This window comes from Anticarsia gemmatalis, chromosome 13 (assembly GCF_050436995.1).
Source record: "Anticarsia gemmatalis isolate Benzon Research Colony breed Stoneville strain chromosome 13, ilAntGemm2 primary, whole genome shotgun sequence".
NCBI lineage: Eukaryota > Metazoa > Arthropoda > Insecta > Lepidoptera > Erebidae > Anticarsia > Anticarsia gemmatalis.
Window position 1 is genome coordinate 108584 of NC_134757.1, and position 24207 is coordinate 132790.

The window sequence follows — 24207 nt, forward strand, 5'->3', positions numbered from 1 at the left end:
GTTGAATGAAAACCTTGCGAAATCCAAGCTTGAAAGGGCGTCTTTTTCATTGCCTACTTTATATAAAGGTGGCGTAGTATACAAGCAGCCGATGTATGAAGGTATAAAGAAAACTCTATAAATAGACTACGTGACATTGACCATCTCTGAGAGTCGGCCCGAGGACGCTATGTACCGGGTCGTCACCTTTTAGGGTACCTAATTGGCACTATTGGACAGACGACCATCTATTTTTATATACAAAGCCAGATCCAAGACCACAACACACACAACCAAAGTAATCAAAATCAAATAATGATATGATAACGTCTAGACTGTAGGTAGCTTGATAAGCACCTAGTAGTTAACGGCATCTCGCAAATAGTTTCATGAATTTGACTGTTGCGATAGAAGTCAAAGACAGTCACAGACTTAAAATGCTACGCTCGCGAAATGCTAATTTTCGTGGCATGTGTACTGTATAGCATCTATACATAAATAAATACATAATATCACGCCTTATTCCCAAAGAGGTAGGCAGAGACAAAATAAGGCTACTTGGTGACAATTTTGACTTGCAACTGAAAATTGTCAGAATCGATTTAAGACCCAAAATTACTACAAAGTTACTACACTACTGTCGTTGACTCGCGGAATTGTCTCGATAAAATGAATATGTTTGGCAACTGCGTATATACGTACCACAGTAACTCATTGAGTCAAGTATCATCTAAGTAGTAAGTACCTGTACGCGGGTGTCGTGAGGAATGTCACAAGTGTGTGTCAACTGTGGATCTCTGAGTGGACAGGTTCTCTGTTTATAGTTCTCACGATTGATACATACTTACATACGTACATACGTCAATCGATTACAAAATAACATCGTAAAGTTAATGGCGGATTTATAGAAGATATAAACTATGTTGGTGGTCCTAGCAGTAAGATACATCTACGTATAAGGTATGTGTACAGTTGCAAAATTAAAAGGACTCTAATATTCCGTTGGTCTAAATAGGTGTATCAGTTAATTATTGTATTGTTTACCATATTTGGACTGGGCCTCTTTTAAAACATGCCTAATGCGTAGGTATGTGGAGAATTAAGAGAATTATACCGAAAAAATCGTACTGTTTAATAATGAAACATTTTGAATGTGCGTTTGCTTGTCCCATGTTCACATGAAAATGGTTCAAGGGATGTGAATAAGGTTTGGCAAGGTGATAGATAATATCACGGAAAATAACATAGGCTTCTCTGATACGCGGATGGAGTTGTGAGAATAGGTTAGCGATAAATACTTAAACATTCCGAAAACTGATTTAATCATTGCTGTGTTAATCATTGCTGTGGAATAATTAAAGCTCCAGTCTTCATCAAAACATTATAATTAGGCAATAGGTGCGTAAATTCCTGCTCTAATGATGTCTTATTCTGACCTTGATCTAACATAAGTGATGCAAACGACAAGCTATTTTTATAATTTTGACATTATACCATAACAGACGTAACTAATTGAAGAGTTAAATAATAAAAATAACTGGTTTGTGTTATCTGGGGGCACGGAAGTGCCCCCGCAAGTCGAGCAAAAAAAAAGCGGCACGGCCGTAACATCCTTTTCTCGAAGCAATTCGGGCTATTTTGTCACCCCTATAATTTCGTAGTGGATAAAACAAGAAGCCTGGATTTTCAGCAACTAATCAGTCATTGTATAAACACGGTATATTTCAAATTTCAGTCAATTTGAACCAGTAGTTTAAGAATGACAACTTGTTAAAATTTTGAATTTTGTCACTCACTGATTCACTGACTCACTGACTCACCGATCATCAAAAGTCTAAGGTACTTCTAGCAGACTGAGAAGCTTAAAATTTAGAATGCAAATAGGGTTTAGTGTCTTAATCATGGGAAAAATTCAATATTTGCTAATTTCGGTCAAGTTTTCTAAATACACTAACTGCAACAATAACTTTGTAATCCCATATAAATGTATAGGATTACAAGGTTACATTTGCAGTTAATGAATTAAATTATTATTTCTGTAGAAAATAAAATAAATAGGTGTAAATATGTATCTACTATATGAGACATAACGGGAGGGGGTATAGGGTGGGTAAGGGTGTTTAGCCCATGAAACTGAACAACATTCCCATAGGAAAATATGTTGAATTATGAAAAAAATACGGCTTTCCATACAAATTGGACTTATGTTTGCTCTATTCGCTCTACAAAAAGAAGTGAGATGCCATCAAAAACATTCTGTAAAAACCTCAAGTCTCGCCGTAAAAAGTTGTGAGATCTATATAATACCAAGTCGATTAATCTATTTAGTCTCTACTTAAAGGACCTTCTGTCTTAAGTTATTACGTATGTTATTATCATGCCAATTTAAAAAAAAATACCTTTAAAACAAATAGATCGACTTGGTCATCGCAAGAAAACACAAATTCGCCATTAACATTTCAGGAGCATTAACTTCTCGTCGTGCTGTGTAGTGTGATACATACTAATAACCAAATCATGCGATGGCCAGGTCGGTCTATTTGTTTTAAAGGTATTTTTTTTTTAAATTGGCATGATAATAACATACGTAATAACTTAAGACAGAAGGTCCTTTAAGTAGAGACTAAATAGATTAATCGACTTGGTATTATATAGATCTCACAACTTTTTACGGCGATAAATTATATCATTTAGCACTAGTATGTTAAATAACTGTTATTTATTATATTACAACACAAACATCAGCAGTTGTCCGTACTTCGTGAGGAGGAAAGATTTTCCTTAATCATATTGGGCTATAAAAAGTATCCCATGTTATTTTCAGTGAAGTAGCTTTTTATCTCTATATCAGTCTGGTAAATATTTTTGAACGGTTGAGCAATTTAGGAGATTAAACGTTACAAACAAAGTTACCCTTTTTATAATGTGTATGTTTTGTGCTCGTCACCGGCGGCCATGTTTATCAAGATCATAATATGTTATCTTTCATGCCCGCTGGCTAGATAAAACGAAATGGCGTTTTTGAGACCCTTCCCATAGGATCAAGATACGTTTTTGTATTTAGTTGTATCTTTGAGTACTAACTTGTGCCCGCAACCGCATTGATAGATTTCCCAGGATAAAAAGTACCCTATAATATATGTTGATTCAGGTTCTATTAAAATTTGCGGTAAAGAGTTACAAACATCTATTCGCGAAACCTTTCGTATTTATTACCTAAGTGGGATTTAGTGTTTAGGTGGGAGATGCAAACTTAAGCTTTAACAAAAAAAATAATTCTAAACTTTATATATTGCATTGCATAATATACATATTAAGTGTGTATTAAGTACAAGTATCTTGTAGTATGTTAGGTGTGGGACAGATGAGTGGACCGCGTTGAGATTGTCACTCGACCTACTGAGATGATCGCTGAGCGTCGCTCTGTGTCGCCCACACTTGTTCAGACTTGTTCAGTGTTATTCAGTGTTGTTCAGTGTTGTTCAGTGTCGCGATCACCGCCGATGCTATCATCTGCCTTTGTCTCCACATTCACGATAGTTTTGTATCTATGCTTAGACATTTATAATAAAATATATTTTTAACTGTGTCAATCCAATTTATCGAAAATTTTTCTTTAGATTTCAACTTGTTTCTTTCTTGTTATATGATCTTCAATTAATAGGTAATTCAAAGTCGACCGAAAAACAAACTTTGATGTGATAGCGTTTTATTTTAAGCGGATTCAAAATGTGCTATTTCTTTAAAAGAAAAAATCCGGAAAAAGCGATATTAATCGATGACGAAACTGGAGTCAAATTAAATCAGTCAAATGACGTGAGCAAATTAAATCAGGTAGCTCAGAGGATTTTTAATAGAATATTTATTTTTAGGAAAATTGCACCACATTGTGAAATCGTATGCATGTTATATTTACATCAACGTAAATGCGATGTAACTTGTACTCATTTTCATCCAGCAAGAAAGAAAATGAGCAGTGTTAGTATTTCACAGTAACATACAATGTTATTGAAACAGACAAATGAGTCTAGATGGAATGAAACAGACGCGGCTGAGATTATAATTCCTTGTGAACTATAACAAACAACCGTCTCACCTCTGTACGAATAAACGCTACACCGACTTTACAACGTGTACAGAGAGTTTTGCGTGGCGCAGTTGTTAAGGTCACCACGCCGTCGGGAGGTCGTGGGTTCGATACCCACACGGAACAATAATTGTGTGATACACAAAATAGTTGTTTTGGGTCGGCTTGCACTCTATGTCCAATGTTTGTATGTTTGTTAAAGTTCCAGCGATATAAGAGCAAATGTTAGTGCGGGAGTTATCTTCTTTTAAAAGAAAAGAAAAGAAAAAAATTGTTGTGAAGATTGGCTCTTGAAGGGGAAGATGCATCTGCTTGCAAACTGGTGCAGTGATCGATCGCTCTTATTAATCCACGCTGCTCTGTACAATATCCATCAAATGTATTATAAACAGAATGATGTTTTACAGTTTGCAGCTTAGCTGTAATCTTCAGCCCTAGATCTTTTAAGAGCGGTTCAATTACCTATCCACTTGTATTTACATTGTAATGATACTATGGTGTATTCGTTTAGATTGCTTTATTATTCTTCCTATGTCTCTAGCCTTTCTTGGTTCATAATGTTAAATCTTGCAAAAATTTAGCTCAGCCTGTTCAATAGTTTAGCCGGGAAAGCGTAAAAGACACACATAGTTACTTTAGTTCTACGTAAAATATAGTTTTAGTCTTGTAACACAAAATAGAAAAGTTTAAGGCATAAAAAATAAGTAACAGCAGTTTTTTCATCGGTATATAATAATAATAATATCATCAGCGTGTACTGTATAATTGTAGAAGTAGGCACTGAAACAAACACGGTCGTTAGTTATAAGTAACAACTGGCGGGTCGGAAGCGAGGCGAGCGCGGCCGGCGCCGGGACGCGCGCGGACACTCTTTTTGTACACTCTTTATTTACTAGAGCGAACAAAACAATCATACAGAAGGTCACTGACCTTGTGTATGATTAGCCCTCTGTGTTGCTAATTATATATTAGATCTAAGTGTTAAAGCGCGATTCTTAACACTCGCCGGTTTAATATCGCGTTAGTCTTAACATTTTAAATATTTTCTTTAAAATTATCAATTTTCTATATTAAATGTCTCGATAAATACTCACAATTTGGCTTAGCATTGATGAAAATCGTCCCTCAAGACTGTGGTCAAACTTTATCACGTATGATTATCTTAGAAAATTTGGGGACCGTTGTTGTTTCACGCCGTTCAAGTTTTTTCTGGGACAGAAGTAAATAAAGGGAAGTACCTACAGCATTTCGTTACATAGACGAGAACATAAAAAGCCGAGTACTTAGCGAGAGTAAACATTAACACACACCTTTCTATTGACTGCTATCGGCTGCTCAGTGTTCAGCCTAGCGGCCATTAGTGACGGGTCTCAACTTACAAACACACACACACACAAACACATCATACATACACACACATACACACGAGCGCCTTTGTGTCGCGAACAATTGTCGGCGACGGTGGCAACAAGCAACTGCAAGTGCTCCATAAATAACTTTTCTATGCCACCCCTACTATGGAACTACTATAGTTTCAGTTACTAACAGACTGACGTTACGTTAAACTATCATACTTAACTCTCTATGTTTGTAGCATTTGTAGCAATTTATATTTAAAACTATAAATGAATATTAGATGAATTTGCAGTTGTTAATAAGCCAAACTTACACTGAATATGTCGAACTCGTATTACGAACGGTATATACGGCAGATACTTATGGTTTGCAGTCAAACACTCTATTTTTAAGCGTTTCCAAGAAACACATTATCAAAGCTGATGTATGCACAGTCTTATTTTAAATAAATTGTATTTTAAACCCAAAAGAAATGAGCTTCAATGTAATATAATGTGAGAGCAGGGAGCGAGGCTGACATCCGTGCCGAGGGGCTCATAAAATCACATTTGCGGAGCTGCGTACAATTTGAGACAGAAATACATCGAAGCAAGTCGGGGGCCGCAGTTAACATACACCTAATGTTATTACTTTGTTTTTGAAGGATTTTTGCGTTCATTTTGTCTTAAATTAGATATGATAGAAGATAATGGCATTTTAATGGCTCAGTTAAATGTGATCAGCTTCTGTTAACGTTAGTATGTTTTATAGTATATTATAGACCTGTATTTTTTTATGTATTTTTGCATTACAAAACTATTTAAATAAGCACACTAATTTACATTGATAACTTAGGTGTTTTAAGCGTTCTCAATAATTGTTTTACGAACTAAACTCTTAGTAAGTTTTCTTCTACATTGAGTATAGTTCAAGAACTACGTACGTAGTGACCACTAGTAGGAGCTTTCAACGTTCCTTCATAGTTTGTTCAGAACCAAGCGAGAAGCACAAAGCGAGCTCAAATTAGTTCATTATGCCATTGAACTTTCAATAAAATTAATTTTAAGGAGCTAATTTGTTTGGTATAATAAGGCTATTTACTGAAAGTTCGCTACAAATGTTGGACGTTTAGAATAAGTGATTAGTGAATTATACTCGCGGCGAGTCGCGCTGATCTCACGCTGAAGACGTTGGAAACGATGGTTTTGTGAGATGATGTAGCTTATTTCTGGCTTTGTAGGCATTTAGATATAATTTCTGTGAAAAGCCTGCTCTTTAATGTTTTGGTAGGAACGTTTGAACGTTTTGGATTGAAGTGTTTATTCAATTGAGTTACTTTCTTACGTTTTTATTAGAACTCTCTATTTATTGACAAAGAGCAGTCTTTTTGATAGAAAACGAAAGTTTTATTTAATAGGCTGATTTTTATAACATTAGTACGAATTAAGAAAAAAAAATACAAAGATCACCCGTAGAAGGGCTCTACTAGAAAATATTTTTGAATGAGACATTAACACCTAATGTCTGAATACTAATACAAATAGGATTTTGAATTTACAAAAATCTTATAAAATTTCAAAACAAATACATTATTAGCACCTTTATCGCCGGAAACTCGAAATGAGATTGTTAAAAGAAAAGTAATAAATGTTGTCATCAAAAGTAGCAGTTAGTTTTGATTCGACTCCCACGGTCTGCTCCCAAATACTCCGGATTGTTTCATAGTGACGCCACACGTATATTTAGATGTGAACCGTGTAAAAGTAACACAGTTGGAAATAGCAGGTGATACAAGCATCCTGTCATATTCTTATATTACTTAAACCTGGCAGTTTTTGTCCAAGAGATTTTGCCGGCTTCTTTCATTGCCTTTTCCTTCTGAACTGGCGGCAAATTAACTAACAGTACTGTATGTGTATGTCCATCATAAGTTTCAGTATTTTATGTAAACGATTTGGTTAAGATTTGCGACTAATATTGACTATCGACCACCGAAAAGTTACCGAAAAGTTATGGAAAACATATTGGTCTTAGTATATTTCGCGAGAACTTTCTTCAAGTATTTTTATGTGACAAACGATGATCATTTATAAGTTCTGAGTGTAGGAAATCGCGCTACAGGTCAGGTCAGGTCATTGTCTAGTCAGGTAGGAATGCGTCTGCGTTCAGTGCTCACGTTACAAACAAAACTATTATGACGTCTGTTACATTATACAACTATGTTTATTCATTTATTCGCTTTGTGTGTGTAGAAATAAAATAGATCGACATACTAAATCTGTGTGGCCTACGTAAGAAATGTTCATTTTAAATTATATTGTTCCATCTATTTTCACGAAGTTTTACTCTGCCTATAAATTTTATCTACCGAATAAATTGGGTTGTTGCTGTCAATTAAAAAGCGAGTTATTTAAAAAAAAACACAACCACATTTTTTCTTGTTATTGTTTTTTCAATAAAGCTTTACTTTGACAAGTAAAGATTAAGATACGTAAAGATGTATTTGCAAGAGAATGAAGCTAGTTTTTTAAATCATGTTGTTTGAGTTATATTCAGCTGTCTAAAAATAAACTATCCAAAAAGGTTTCGGGTCAGATTAATCTACGAAATGGGTAATTATGTACTTTCTCATTACAGTACGACTGAACGCCTAAAACTTTAGTAAAATCTAGCGACAAATCTTTTAATATAAAATAGCAGAACATATTCGAGACATCGCGGATGATTGGAATCTAATATAAACTGTGAATGTGATCGTAAATCACGGCGCACTCGTTAATGCAGCGCCTGTACGAGCGAACTGTATAACAGTTCGCTCGTAGTTGTACCGAGTTCATATAACTATATCAGATATTATACATAGTATTACATTAAACGATCTACAACATACATACATAATAACACGCTTGTTACAGCCGAAGGCGTAGGCAGAATTGAATGAAATACACCCACGTTTTACCAATTACAAACTTAGTCCTATGTAACAAAGGGGCACATGACCAAATTGCGGGCTAATATCGATATTATATCGATATAAATATTTAAAAATAAATTAGAAAATATCAAAAGTACTTTGTCCGACCCGGGAACCAATCCCGAGACCTTATGATCCTCTACCGACCGCACCACAGAGGCAGTAAACGATCTACAACTGATGAAAAATTACAGCCTCGCCAAATGGACGATTTAAAAAAGTGGCCACATTGAGGCTTCAGAAATTGGTGCTCAAACGCTAATATTGTAAGAGCTACTTGACGACTCGTGCCGCTAAATTACGCTCTATTTTTGTAAAAAGAAGGGAAATTTATTTTATCATAACTTTCAACGGTTAAGTGTCTTAATTTTAGGTCTAGACGGTTTGAATCTACTGCCTTAATATCTTAAATTTTTTACTATAGAACTGTGAATACTACAGAATAAATTTTAACGTTTAGCGTAATATTAACAATGTTTAGCTCTAGTCGCGTTTAGTCAGAAAAGTTTCGCCACTGACAGCGGTAGCGCATAGCACCAAGGTCGGAATAGGTCTTTTCTTAATTTTCTACATCTTCTCGATTGCAAGTTTCTTCTCCTTTTTTTCTTTTATTTTATTATAAAGACAACTCCCGCACTAAGAATTGCTCTTGTGTCGCGTGGACTATTACAAACATACAAACTACGGATACAAAGCACAACCAGACCCGAAACAATAATTTGGGGATCACACAATTAATTTATTGTTCCGTGTGGGAATCGAACCCACAACCTTCGGACGCAGTGGTAGCGGCGTAGAAACCCAAACCACTGCACCACGGAGACAGTTTTCTGATCTATCTGATTTGTTTTTCTCTCGTACATACACACATAACCTAGAAGTATACACGTGAGTTGGCAAGTAGTGTTCGGTAACATTTCATTAAGTCTGATTGGTTCTTGTAATTTGGGCCGAGTGTATCAACCCGTCTGGAAAACACTGACGCGAGGGAAACATTACGATTAATAAAACTATATTCTCTATCTAGGTTTACCTAACTATTTAATACTTTCAATCAATCAACACAGAGAGGAGTTAGTAATTGGTTCATATACAACTGATATAATAATATATAGAAATAAAATAAATCACCGATATATGTAGGTACGTATGAATGCGTATAACTATTAACTATTGAACAACGAAACCGAATTGGATAATTATTTTTGATATGTTTTTAACTATCGGGACAAGCTTTGTTTGGGATCTGTTGGATCAAAATTTTCATGGGAAAGGAATCAACGGGATAAATTAAGGAAAATAAGTACAATTACTATACCCGGACGAAGTCAGTCCAGTCCGCTAAGTTATTTATAAATATTGTCAGTATTTTACCTTGGGTTCTGGGAATAAAATATGAATCTAATGTAAGCGGTGGCTGGAGGTAATATTGAGTGATTAATTTCAATTATAATTGTAACAGTAATCCATCGCGTTGTGAAACCTCAGCGGAAAAAGAGAGCGATATCTAAAAGAGTGGGTTTCCATTGTCCCAACGACAGTTTGTCGTCTTGTTTAGAATTAAATGTTTCCCCTTACCTAAGTACTAGGGTATTTAGTAGAAATAAACTGTCACAAACAAGAGATTTATTATATCCTTCCGATCTCGAATTCGGACAAAAAGAATAACCTTGTGACATTGTTGCTTGCGCGGCTTTTACAAGAAGTATCTCCGCGCCGACAGTTAAACTTAATTATGTTTATTATATTTATAAAACTAGATGACTTAACTTATTTTATTAAATATCGAGAAATAATTATTTAGGACTTATTACTTAATTATGAGAACACAGTTCTGATCACACTATAAAGAATCCTTAAACGAGAAAGTTCCTCAGTAATAAATCAAAACCTGAAGCTACCGTGACCACAGTTAACTAACAATGGAAACACGCTCTCCTGAACTCGTCAGACATCCGTCATTATTAATTTGAGCGCAGCACTCAGCGACTCAGCGCCTCCTTCACTTTCATCACTCTCACTGCTATCAGCTGAACAAATCACTAGGTATTATTCATATCGAAGGCTGTACGGGGCCCACTGTCCCGCCTTGTCCCGCCTTGTTCCGCTTGTTCCGGCTTGTGAAGGCTATTTATAGCGCACACCGCAAGGGCCCATCTGTTCCTCTACCAAAGGTCAGTCGTTCACATGTTATATCTACTACTACTTTTAAACTATACATAGAATATTGCGTTTAGTAAACCGTTTTATGAACATCTTACTTTTTTTCCTGGAAGACATTCACATTATATATTTTTATGTATGTTGATTTGGCTTGGTTTTTATTTAGTCCGAAGCTCTTTTTCCCGTTAAAGGAAAGTTTTTATAAATCTATTCGAAACAGTTTAAGTTGTAGTTACGTTCTATAGCTTAGATATTTAGGCTAGCATTTTGTGGATTAGTGAAGTAAGTAATCACTCAACGGTATACAAACAAGGATACGTGTTAATCTATTGCAAGTCTTGCATCGACTTTTAATTAACACTGAGAAGTATATAGACGCTTATATACAAAGGTATATAGGCGAAAATTACAGACTAGTGAAAACAATATACACGTCGAACTCACTCGTACTCGTCTATAAAACAGAGTTTATTCTAACAGCTGGTTTGTAATGATCGTATTAACTCGATAAAACAAAACAAATGATTCCCAGTCGTTGTTCCCAGAACACATCAGTAAGGAGACACGTTCCTACGTTTATATTAACAACACCTCACTCGCCCCACTCGCCTCACATCTATAGATTAACAAAAAACTGGAGAAATCGTCGTCTACACCACATTGTAGAAGGAATTACTTTACGTGTGTCGCTTCACAAATATATGAGAGATCTAACAGTTTGTGTTATTTGCTCAGTATCTTGTTATTCAGGGCTTTTGTTCTACGTAACGAGAAGAAATTGATGACACTGTCACACACGAGCGCGAAAATATAATGAGGGGGAGATCTATACATATATGCCTAAGTTGATAGTGTTTGTCTTAAAAGGTTCAGTTTCATGGCAAGTGTTGGTAACCTATCCGATAGTTAAAATGAAAGCATATGTATGAAAACATCTGTTATTATTCTACTTGATATGTTATCTGACACTTATTACTAAAGCGGTGAAGTAAGATTAAGGAGTTTTGTGAAAACCTCAGTGGCCTCAGTGGAAACCATCTTTGGTCTACCGATTAAGGTGTTTGTATGTTAATAGTTCATGCCAGGATTTTTGTCTCTAGTAGTAAATCACTTGATCCCCAAATAATGTTTAATTGTCGCTAAGACTCTCTAATAATAGACTTACTACGATTATGAACAATGATTTTCAGGGAATATAACTGATTTCAATTAAACACTCCTATTTCATCACTATACATTTCACTTAAACTCACCAGTTGTTAAAGTTACAAATATATAAACATACGCAAGTGAAATAAAACAAATACGCGAGTTAATCCTTAGCAGTGATACACAGTGGAACAAACAAATAAGTTCAGTAATATGTATTGTGTTGTAAGGGTATAATAACGGGCTGGTACGAGCCTTACGAGCGAATATTCCAAATTGGTTGCATGCACCACCGCGGCGCGGCGCGGCGGCATCGAGAGAACTTTGCTCATAACTACATGCTCTGTTGTTCTTTCAAACATAGCAGATATATGTAAATGAAGCATTATATTTAAGCCTTTGTTTAAGCCACGAGTTTTATATTTCATGAAAAGTTTTAAAAGTACCAAAGTTATATTTAAATTGCCTTAGTTGCCTATTTAATTTATTCTTTAAAACTGTTTTTGAAAGGATGCACAGTCACTTAGCCACACCTGGCCAGCGAGGTAGACGAATAGAGAGGGAGCCTTGACCCTCTTCCACGACGAGATCCTTGCCCAGCAGTGGGACAGAATTGATTACATTTATTCAGTCTACATTTTTATAATTCGTGTATATTGATCCGGAGTATAATTTGAAAAATCTATATATTATTATAACCAAATTTCCCGCTTTTATCTATTTCATTCATCGTAATTGAGGCGTACAAATTACCCTTTACTGAACACATTACTGAATTCCATAGAACCTCCTCACTACAAGAACTAATAGCACTTTGTTGAAAGCAACGTAAAATTACTAAATTAACTCGACACCTTTTCTTGAAAATTTGGATTTTCACGATGATTTTGCAATTTTCATGATTTAAAAGCGTAGATGATTTAAAAGTGTGGTTTATACAAGTAACGCAATTTAATCGCTTTGACGTAGGGATCCAGTTGGCGAGGTAAGGTGTGGCCGCCAATTTAATGGGTGTGAGGTGATTTCAACTGAAAAGTTTGAAACTCCTACCCGATTAATACTATAGGTACTATTATATAAAAGTTTTTAACAATTACTTTGGGATTCGATGGATTGATTAGTTGAGGGTCTGTCGTATGCTATAATGTATTGTGTAGCCTTGTATATTGACCAGATGGGGAAATTTGTGAAATTGCGTTATAGACTTTATTTACCTTTTTTTCTTCGAAAAGATATGGGCTATACTGTTATGAGTCTAAGTTAATCTTCAAATCTAATACATTATCATGGCAGCATATACTAAGAAATTTCAATAAGAAATATTAGAAAGGTACACTAATAAGTCGGAAAATAATTTACCTAAAACCATCTCCCTTCAGCGCAATAGTAATTGTAACTGAATTAGCTTTTAATTCGTCTGATTCAGTCATTATGCGATATTTACAGCGGATCGTTACGATGTACCGTAAATATCATAATGGCTAGGTTTATGGGTCCCATAGCGTCGTGGCACTAACGCATGGTGCTCATACACTCATGCCCATGTTACAGTACCGCCGTACTCCCACGGCGCGGGGTAATTAAGCGCGCGACGGATAATTACGTCGCCCGTTTAGCAATTACTTAGAACTATTCGTTTATTACTAATTAATTGTTCGTTTTGCATTCAAGGAAATGTTTTTGCGAAACGTGAGATTTTTATCAAGCTATGTAGATAGGTTTTCGTGGAATAGGGTAGCTACACTAGTCAAACTCACTACTTTTTATGAAACGTTAAAAACGCATTTTATTTTTTGGTGCAGAAATTGGGACATATTGCGTAATAACGTCCCAGCATTAAATTTTTTTAAGGGTCCAAATATCCGATTTATTTATAGTTTCAAAACATCTTTATATCGAATTTCAGCGGTGAAGGAAACACTTACACAGCATAGTGTTAGTAGTGCCTTTTAAAATTATTTCCTAACATATAATTGTGTAATTTAGTACCTCAAACTGGGTATACATATTTTGCGTTTATAAATTATGCTTTAAAGCTTTTTACTGTGCTTTTACAGTTGCCAGTTATTTTTTTTTTTGGAAAATGGCAGAGTCAAATAAAAAATATTACTTAGTACCTTCTTCCTGCAACTACGTCGGAGTTATCGAGTAGTCAGACGTAGTTAACCTATATTTTTTTCTTATGAATATCATATATTAGTCCGGATTGTAAACTATCCGGGTAACTATTCCAATGCTTTCGTATTTTTTGTACTTATCTATCATCATCATCATCATCATCTCAGCCGGGAATCGTCCACTGCTGGACAAATTATCTATATTAGTAGAAAAATATAACGATCGCGCACATCGATCGTGTCAAGTTCCGATATCACGGCCTTCACTTGGATAGGTGACCGTATCAACCTAGCCACACCCCTTTTGGCTGAACAGTACGGAATAAATGTGTACCGTTATGAAAATCTCATCATATCGCCACCATCTGTTCCGTGGAGGTCAGATTACGATCGAGCTGCCATTCATGCTCACATCTTGTCACACGACACTCCACTTACGACGTTCTGTTCATGATAACATAACGTACATAATAAGTGTATTAGTTCAGTAGTTTACATACTATCACGACTGTAGTGCTGAAAGACCAGGCAAATATATCTACCTACTTTTTTGTGTAAATTTTGCACATTTTTTATCTGGGGGCACGGAAGTGCCCCCGCAAGTCGAGCAAAAAAAAAGCGGCACGGCTGTAACATCCTTTTCTCGAAGCAATTCGGGCTATTTTTGACACCCCTATAATTTCGTTGTGGATAAAACAAGAAGCCTGGATTTTCAGCAACTAATCAGTCATTGTATTAACACGGTATAATTAAAATTTCAGTCAATTTGAACCAGTAGTTTAAGAATTACAACTTGTTAAAATTTTGAATTTTGTCACTCACTGATTCACTGACTCACTGACTCACCGATCATCAAAAGTCTAAGGTACTTCTAGCAGACTTAGAAGCTTAAAATTTAGAATACAAATAGGGTTTAGTGTCTTAATCATGGGAAAAATTTAATATTTTCTAATTTCGGTCCAGTTTTCTAAATACACCAACTGCAACAATAACTTTGTAATCCCATATAAATGTATGAGATTACAAGGTTACATTTGCAGTTAATGAATTATTATTACTGTAGAAAATAAAATAAATAGGTGTAAATAGGTATCTACTATATGAGGCATAACGGGAGGGGGTAAAGGGTGGGTAAGGGTGTTTAGTCCATGAAACTGAACAACATTCCCATAGGAAAATATGTTGAATTATGAAAAAAAAAAATGTCTTTCCATACAAATTGGACTTATGTTCGCTCTACAAAAAGAAGTGAGATGCCATCAAAAACATTCTGTAAAAACCTCAAGTCTCGCCGTAAAAAGTTGTGAGATCTATATAATACCAAGTCGATTAATCTATTTAGTCTCTACTTAAAGGACCTTCTGTCTTAAGTTATTACGTATGTTATTATCATGCCAATTTAAAAAAAATACCTTTAAAACAAATAGATCGACTTGGTCATCGCAAGAAAACACAAATTCGCCATTATTAACATTTCAGGAGCATTAACTTCTTGTCGTGCTGTGTAGTGTGATACATACTAATAATCAAATCATGCGATGGCCAGGTCGGTCTATTTGTTTTAGAGGTATTTTTTTAAATTGGCATGATAATAACATACGTAATAACTTAAGACAGAAGGTCCTTTAAGTAGAGACTAAATAGATTAATCGACTTGGTATTATATAGATCTCACAACTTTTTACGGCGAGACTTGAGGTTTTTACAGAATGTTTTTGATGGCATATATTTTTCCTCTTATTCTAGTTCGTTTAACAATAAATATACCTATATGTATCGCGTTATAACATAACACATAAGCACATTGGTACAGTTTACACAAGCAATAACTATTTCCATATTGAATCTGGTTCCGTCGGCAGTTCGGCCCCGCGCGTGAATCACAACTTTTATTCCCAAACTACGAGATTTACGATATTTAACGCGAACACGTACGTTTATTTATGTGTTCCCTGAAACACGGGGAATGTGGACTATTTAAATAAACCGATAGTTTTCAACTGTGGAATTATTTGGCAAAAGTTTTAGTTTTAGACTCACCGGATTGTTGTTTGTTGTTTATTATGGTACGGTAAGACACGGCACTGGGTACGTGTTGCACTGGTCACAGAGGTAAGTGGTAAGTGGTAACTGGTAAGTGGTAAGAGTGGTCACTGCACGGCGGCACGGTCGCGAGCGGTAAGCGTGGCGGCGGACAAGCGGGGAGCGTCAGCGGCGCGGTCGGCGCGCGTGGCCTCACACTCTCGACTGCCGCGCGCCGCTCGCGAACACTCACTCTACTCACAAACTCACGCAACTCGCTCATCACTGCAACTTGCACTTCTGAACAGCTCCTTATGACAATGATCTTGAAGAATTAGTATTTTCAGGACTTAATGGAAAACTGAAGAGGCTTTAGTCGAGTTTTCCTTGTTGCCATTCCGTATATGAACAAAATATTAATTGAACTTTGTTCGAAAATTGCTAGCTGTTGTTTTGGATTTAGTCCGTTTTACCAGGGATTGTATTGTAACAGGTATTTACAAGGTTAAATGTAACAAAAACTTTCTGGAATAAAAATGAGTATTGAAGTTTTGTTTCCGTGAAAACGTCTGGAGAATCAATTTCCACAAACAAATAAACAAAGTTCAAGGCGTTTGTAACAGAGTTCTAGGGCTCAAGTAATGAATGGTTTGCATATTAAATGTGTCTGAGTGAGACTTGGTTTAGGATTGCTTAGTTAACAGACAGCTTCTATGCTATCTAAAATCTATTTTTCTTAGTTAGGATACCAATACATTTAACTACAGACATGAAATAAATATTTCATAAATAAATCTTAAAACTATTGTATGCATGCGACGTCTAATAAGGTGTAGCATCTTCTCTATGACATTATCTATCACTTTGCTTAATTTTATCCAAATCGGTTCAGCCGTTTCTACGTGAGAAAACTACAGATAAATAACCTTTCACGCTTGATATTATATTGTTCAGGAATTTTATATACCGTGAAGCAAAATAATGTAATTTTTCGTTTCAAAGTAATTTCATAGACTATTTATAAATTCAGCGGTATTTACTACAAACAGTACGCTTAAAATCTATAGTCAAAACAAGTTTAATACGTGTGTATATTAATATAAGTAATAGTTTGTTTGTCGCGAGTTCCACGAAGATGAAAGAGCGTTTAACCAACATTCAATAATGTAAGTTATTACTCGCTCATGAAATAGTTTCCGTTTATATTAACATATTGACATTATTACTACTATGCTTATTACATTCTTTATCTGCTTTCATATACAAATAATCCTTTTATTACAGTAATTGCTTTGATGCTGGAATTCCTGGGATCGATTCCTGGTTGGGTACAATGTTATTGGATGCTTTTGTTGGAACAGTTTCGGAAATAATCTGACATGAAAAGAATGAAATATGCTTTAAGTTGTCTAATCACATTTGTTACATTTGATCAGAAGAAGATAGCAGCACTTTACGCGTTGATTTTGTGGATGGGTGAACATTACGTACCTACAGTACTAATTACAACTAACTTCATACAGTTCGTCAGTAATTTTCAATAGTTTGTTATTATAATACCAAGACGCAACTACTTCTATTATGTCAAATTACGATCCTTTAGACAATTAGAGTACATCATCAGCCTGGCCTTCCTTCTAACTATGTTGTATGTTGTAATCGGCTTCCAGTCTCACTGAATGCAGCTGGATACCAGTGTTTTACATGGAGCGACTGCATATCTGACCTCCGCAACCCAGTGACCTGGGCTAAAGCACGGAATGTAAGAAAATAAAAGAAAAATAGTTGAAATATTCTGAAACCGAGTTAGTTAATAATACGTTTATAATCATACATCACACAGATGTGCGATAACGACGTTTATGCGCGGTGTTGCGCGCTCCACGTTTAATGCGCGCTGGATGTTTCAATGAAACACATGCGCGCGCGCGTATATGCGCTGATCGTGTATGCGCTGATCGTGTGTGTGACTGTGTGAACCGAGTCGCGCTGATTACTTGTAGTGTGGAGAATTGACCGAGCGCTGGAAAATATCGTACTATGGCGCGTGTCGGGAGCCTGATAAGACGAGTTTTATTATTGTTCGAGGCATATTTGAATGGTGTGGTTTTCTTGCTACTATTGCAGTAGTGGCGCGATTGATACTCCGAGGTTTTATATGCGAATTCTAATAAGATATGGGTTCAATTCCCACGCGGAGTTTTCGTCTGCGTTTGGGTTGTACTGTGTTAATGATTGTGTTTGGCTCCAAAAGCTAAAGCTATTTTGCGGCTGTAGTATTAAATAAAACGTTTTTTATTGGACGGAGTACGTAAGTTGAGAGAGCACGTGCTCTAAAAATCGCACGGCTTGCTAGAGCCCTCATTGACTATGTTGACCAAAACATCAATAAATTGAATCCCCATGACTATTTATTCACTGGCACATATCGTAAAATTAAATTCATCACAAAATAAACAATCTCTAACAAGCAAGCCTAATAAGACAACAAAGTGCCACTGTAAACTTAACTAAGTAAAGTGATCGAACTATCTTACACTAACTAGAGCTGTCACAACGATAACTTGCTTCATAGTACAACTACACAGTTAACTGTTGTCTCAAAGTTGCCGCCACGCGACACGACGTATTATCATCACAGCTTTGTTACACATACCACTGGGTAACTAATAATTGATACATAACTTTTGAGGAATTTGTGTCAATATTTTGGGAACACAAGTGACAGAGGATCGCGTTGCTGTGCTATTAATTACTGCCAATATGTGATGCTTATAAAGAGTAAGTGTAGAAACGGTTATTCCATAGATGGTTGACCACTTAGTGTGTTTTAGGTGGTGGTGTCGTCTCCTTTCTTTCTTGTTGTTGTCTACCAAAATAACAATCGTTAAACTATGTCTGCTTGAACGACTTTGACACTAGCTAGACCACCAACCATACTATAAAAAAAAGCTAATTTGAAAACATTTAATCAAGAAGTTAGAAGAACTAATGAACATATGGTTTTATTAGCAACTCTTACTAAAATCACTTCAGTGAAGGACGGAACTTCATAATATATGATAAGGTGAGGTGACATAAGGTGCTATCAATGACTACTCAGTAAGTATAGTAGAGCTATCTGTGGAGTCAGTCACGTTATAGAAAGGCTGATAGATCCAGTCAAAAGCCTTAAGGCGGCTTGAAGTAAAGCCGCAGGTCTCAGGTCTACCACTAATCACATGACGGAGAGGATCTATATACAGCCTTCATCGTAAGAGGTGAAGTAAGGCAAATATTGTAAACACAAGATTGTTCGCTGCGGTCCGTGGTGTCTGTGCGGTTATAACTTTGTACATGTTATGTATGTTACCATATGAGGGAATTAGGAAATTTCAACAAGTTTATCTTAAGTTCGGTTTGTTTCTTAGTGGAAAGTGAGGTTAGTTGTATTTATAACTAAGTTAAATAACACGTTTAGGCACAATAGTCATATAATAGACCACATGTCCCATTTATTTTAGTGTTAGACCTAAATCGATATTATTAAAAAATTACACGAAAATGCATTTTTGTTCCAGCGCTAATCCCCGTATCGTAATAAAAAATGCAGCCTAAAAGTAAATAAGAATTACTTTGAATTTTGGCAAGCAAACTCGACGATCTGTCACACTTCGGAGAAATTTAATTTTTAACTTAAGTGAGTAACAGTGATCAGTAGAAATCGACTCCATAAAAATGAAATTTTATCTAGATAATAGTAAAAAAAGGTTAAACTAAAGTCCGGAAGTCATTTAAAAGTATAAAGTAGTGCAATATAGTATGTGTGTCACGTCCGTCGCGCGTCGCAGTGATAAGCCATTAGAAAGCGATTATGATCGTTTATAGCGTGTCGGACCACCCGCGGACACTCGCGCACTCTCGCGTACAGACACGGACACCCGCGGACACTCGCGGACACTCGCGTACAGTACGTACACTCGCGGACACTCACGGACACTTGCGTACACTCTATAGCTGAACAGTCGCTCGTCCCTAGAGGGCTATCACAGTAGACAGATGATTTTTATCGCTGTGCTCTTTGTTTTAAGAGTTCTGTTTAATTTTATGAACAGAAAGAGTCAGTGAATAGCAACTGGCCCTGAAAGTGATAAAATTTTCAGAATTATTACTGTAAGATAAACTGACTTTTCTTATTTTACGCTTTAGTGGGTGCATAATGACTAATAAATAATAGTGAAAGCCTTTGGCAATTACCATACACAGTACAAAATTAAGAAAATAAGCTTATAAAAAAGTTAACCATTTCTATGTGCAAGGTATATATAATTTGCTGTCGCATACACTACACAGCGCTTAGTCACTAATCTAGTGAGCTACGCGTTTTAAGTGTATAGAATCGCGCACTACAATCATTCAAGATAGACCACCACGGCAGCATCAGATAGCAACACTTCTACGTAAGGCTATCTTTACTTTAAATATAAAATAGGAAAGGTGAGCATGACATTTCCCCTGAGCCTAAATTTAACTTGGACGTGACCCGACGCCGACAAAAGGTTGCTAGGGGACCAAGGGGACTTTAAAACAAACTTTCTAATACGTTTAATTCCTCAGTGGCCTGTAAAAAGACAGAATAGAGGCGCCAAAACTTAGCGATTAAAATAAAATAAAAAAACTTAATGTCAAATGTTTTAATAATTTGTGGTCCATCTCATGTGTACAACTGTTTTTTCAAGGGATATATTAATAATTATGATAAAAGATATTATTAGCACTCTCGTCTATTTTCAACAGCTATTACTTGAAGTTGCAGATTGAGGATTTAGCTTGTAGTAAGATAAGGTGTAAACTTATTTATAGTGCTCCTTAAATCTAGAGAAAAAATTGTAGTTTAGCTTAGAAAAGCCGGGACTAATTTTTGTCACATTCTCAGAAGCATAACGCGAAACTCAAACACCGATAAAACGAGACCACTTTTTAAACTGTCATCGTAATTAGTCACTTAATTCCCAGATGGTTAAATTAAGAGTATTGATAAACGACTTAACAAGGCATGTTTTATTGCCTGAGAGGTCCACATGTGAGCGGTGAACCCGGTGATCAGATACGATCGCCATTAGCCGCAGCATCCCCACATTAGTTCTCCTTAATAACACACACTACGCACAGTTTCGCTAATGAGATGCTACCAGATTGGGCACAATGGTCATATATTTATATACCGTAGAATGGGATTACTTAAGGTAAAGAACAATGGCAAAATCTCATACATCATAATCACTAATTTTAAAATGTTGCGTCTTCAAATAAAACCAATGTTATAATATGCAGCATTAATTCCCGACTCTAAATATATAAATATGTTCATTAGGCGCGCCGGAGATCCTGAGTAATTTGAGTTTATATTTTTATAGGTTATGTCATCATCACTTCATTAAAATGTTATAATTGACCGTTAGCTGTCAATTACACCCTGTATTACTATCGTCATCGTAGTGAAGTTGACTGCCTTAACCTTTCGAGCAGGTATAGCCTCAAAACTAATATGTACCCAGAGATTTCCGTATGGTAACCTCTGGGTCTTATGTCTACATTTCCAATTCTTTGCGTTAATAAAGAGATAAAGAGCCGATAGCTGCTGATAAACCATTTGTAGCCAACTTCACTCCGGCATATTTTAATTGAGTCATTGTTCCTACAACTAGACTGTTATATTATAAAACAAACTGTTTTATGGGGTATTTAAGTTATCAGATAGTATAAATCAGCTTGGTTGTAACAACAAAGGTAAATAAAAAATGAAAAGGTTATACATTATTTATTTCTTTCATACACATCTCTGATTATCATTTCATTTTAAAATTCAGTTGGTACATTATCTTGATGCCTGGGCTATCCTAAGTACCAGACTAAAGTCAGCACAGCAGCCTATTGTACGAGTATGTCTATCCACCGGACAACCTATTTTCGTGAGATATGTTATTGGATAAACCCAGCTAATCAGCAATGTGGCAACTCTTGTATTTTGTTCTAAAGCAGGGTATCAGCGGAAGCTATTCTATGTTACAATTCACGCACAGAATTCGAGTCAGTCTGACACGACTTCCCATACTTGAAGAAGTATACTAGTTCACAAAATCCAAAAAGCAAGGGAAACGTCCATGATGAATCAGTAGAAGTCATGTAGATGCAATCCAAATCGAAATCCGTTAGAGATGCAGGGTTGACAAATAGAGCAGAAATCCTCAGTAAGTCAGAGTTGTTTGAAAATAGGTACGAAAAAGCAATAGTAATCGAAAAACACAACAACACGTCAATGCCGAAAATCACCAAACGTCAACGACAAACAATCAAATCGAACCGAAGTAGACAATATATAGTTGCCATACTTTAAAAAGATAATACTACTAAAATATCTCTGTTGACTGTAAATATATCTTTGTATGAGCAAAATAAATGAGAAGTTTTCAGTTTATTATTATTTTTTATTTTTTTATTTTTTTTTATTAGTAACTGTTTTTAATAATTTGTCATAACAATATATTTCACGTTGAAGACTATTTAGTTATTTAAACAATTAAATAGACAAAGACAACATAAATCTACTTAATAAACAACAAAGTACCTAATGGCAACATTTTTAATCTAAAGGAAATGGAGAATCATTCTTAGATAGTCAATTTTTTACTTTTTGTTTAATCTATTAAATGTCGCTTTCAGAGGTAAAAATGATATTCCTGAAATTCATACGATAATTAATAAAGTACATTGGTAATATTGAGATTCGAAGACGCTCAAAAAATATAAGTGATTTTTTTGCCATTGTTCTTTAGGGCTAATTTAATTATATAAATAAGTAAATAGCTCTCATAAATATCTAGTGACCAGGTCAGTTTTCTGGTTCTTGGTACTAAATATCACTATGAAAAAAGAAAACATTTCAAATAGTGTAATTGATCTTAAGCATACCAGTTTCTTTCCATTTTAAGGTAACCCCTGTATTCAAAAGTAACCCCGTTCTACCGGTACATACTTGTTTTACAAAAACACTGCTAGCATTTTTCAGAAAGTGCTATAGCACGTAATTCGTAAAGGTCTTTTTGTGTATTTTTGTGATGCAAACAGTTCTGAGAGAATTACTATTTTTACTCTCTGTCTGTTCTGTAAGTATTGAATGTAAATAAAGTATAAAAAGTCTGTAGAAATCCTAGCAGATTGTCCCGACCCCCAAGAGAACTAGGCTTAATTAAGTAAAAGCATTGAACAGTAGACAGTCTTTTAGTTTATTCACGATCAACTTAAGTTTCTTATTAGTGGAGCGGGCTCGAGCCGATGACGACAGAGAAGAATTTAAAATCGCAATCACAAGAATCAAACCTTAGAACTTACGAACTCACTATCACTTTCTTATTACACAATATTGAGCACTTTCTTAGATCTAATATTTAAATAAACAGCTTAATGAAATTTAAAACGATAATCCCCCTTTATAACTTATGTGCCAAGGAACACAACGAATGAAAGAATATTAACACAAAAGCAGGACATAATACAAAGACAGAAGTAAATTAATTAAAACCTTCTCTCGTCTTCATAATCTCAATGTGTTTGTTTGTTCCTGAGGAATTGATCAGATGACCAGTGATAATAAGCACACGATTCATACCGACTGTCCACGATATGTACCGAGCGCAACAACTAATAATTCAAAATGTTTAGGATCTTTTTTCATCACCATACACGAGCACCGTTAGTACAATTATTGTGATTTACACTATCAATAATCTGTAAAAGATAAAACATGGTCAGTTAGAAAAGTAAATTTTGGGAGCAATTAAAAAATTGGGGAACGCTTTAGATACAGTCGAAATTCCGTAATAATACACATAAAAAAATCCTTTTTCTCAAGCTATTAAAATTCGCAGCACGAAAGGTGGAACATTTTAATAAATAAAAACGTAAATATGATTATATGCTGACTGTAGTGCAGCTATGTATGTATGTGTATGTGTATGTATTGAAGTGTATATGAAATTCAGCGCAGTCGACAATGTGTCTGCAGGGTTTCAAAACAAAGCGATTTCGTTGCACTGACCCTACGTACATTGTTATATATGTATACATACATATGTACATACGTGCTCGCGAGATCAATTCAAAGATTTGCTGTTTTTATTGTGATTGGATTCGATTTTAGATATCGCAGTACTTTCTGTATGACAAAGTCTCGATACTCTATAGTAGTGACATAGTATACAGTATAGATAACAGGAACTCATCACCGAGCACAGCTTTATACTACACTATTTAATAGAGTTAAAAGTCAAATTATAACAGTATTTAGTGAATATCGCGTGACAGCGCGCCGACGTGACTGTTACACTAAATAATTATATTGA

At 35.5% G+C, this 24207-nt stretch overlaps 1 protein-coding gene across 3 annotated transcripts in view; it reads right to left on the reverse strand.

Moving 5' to 3' along the window:
• Window positions 1-24207, reverse strand: part of Dh31-R (Diuretic hormone 31 Receptor) — a 193202-nt gene that overhangs the window by 88433 nt on the left and 80562 nt on the right. For 2 of the 3 annotated variants that reach the window (XM_076121938.1, XM_076121936.1), the window contains exon 1: window positions 15845-16060. The exons of the other annotated variant lie outside the window; for it this stretch is intronic. The gene's annotated coding sequence lies outside the window, so the exon portion shown is untranslated. Of the gene's footprint in view, window positions 1-15844; window positions 16061-24207 lie in introns of those variants that run through there. 3 annotated transcript variants of the gene reach the window in all.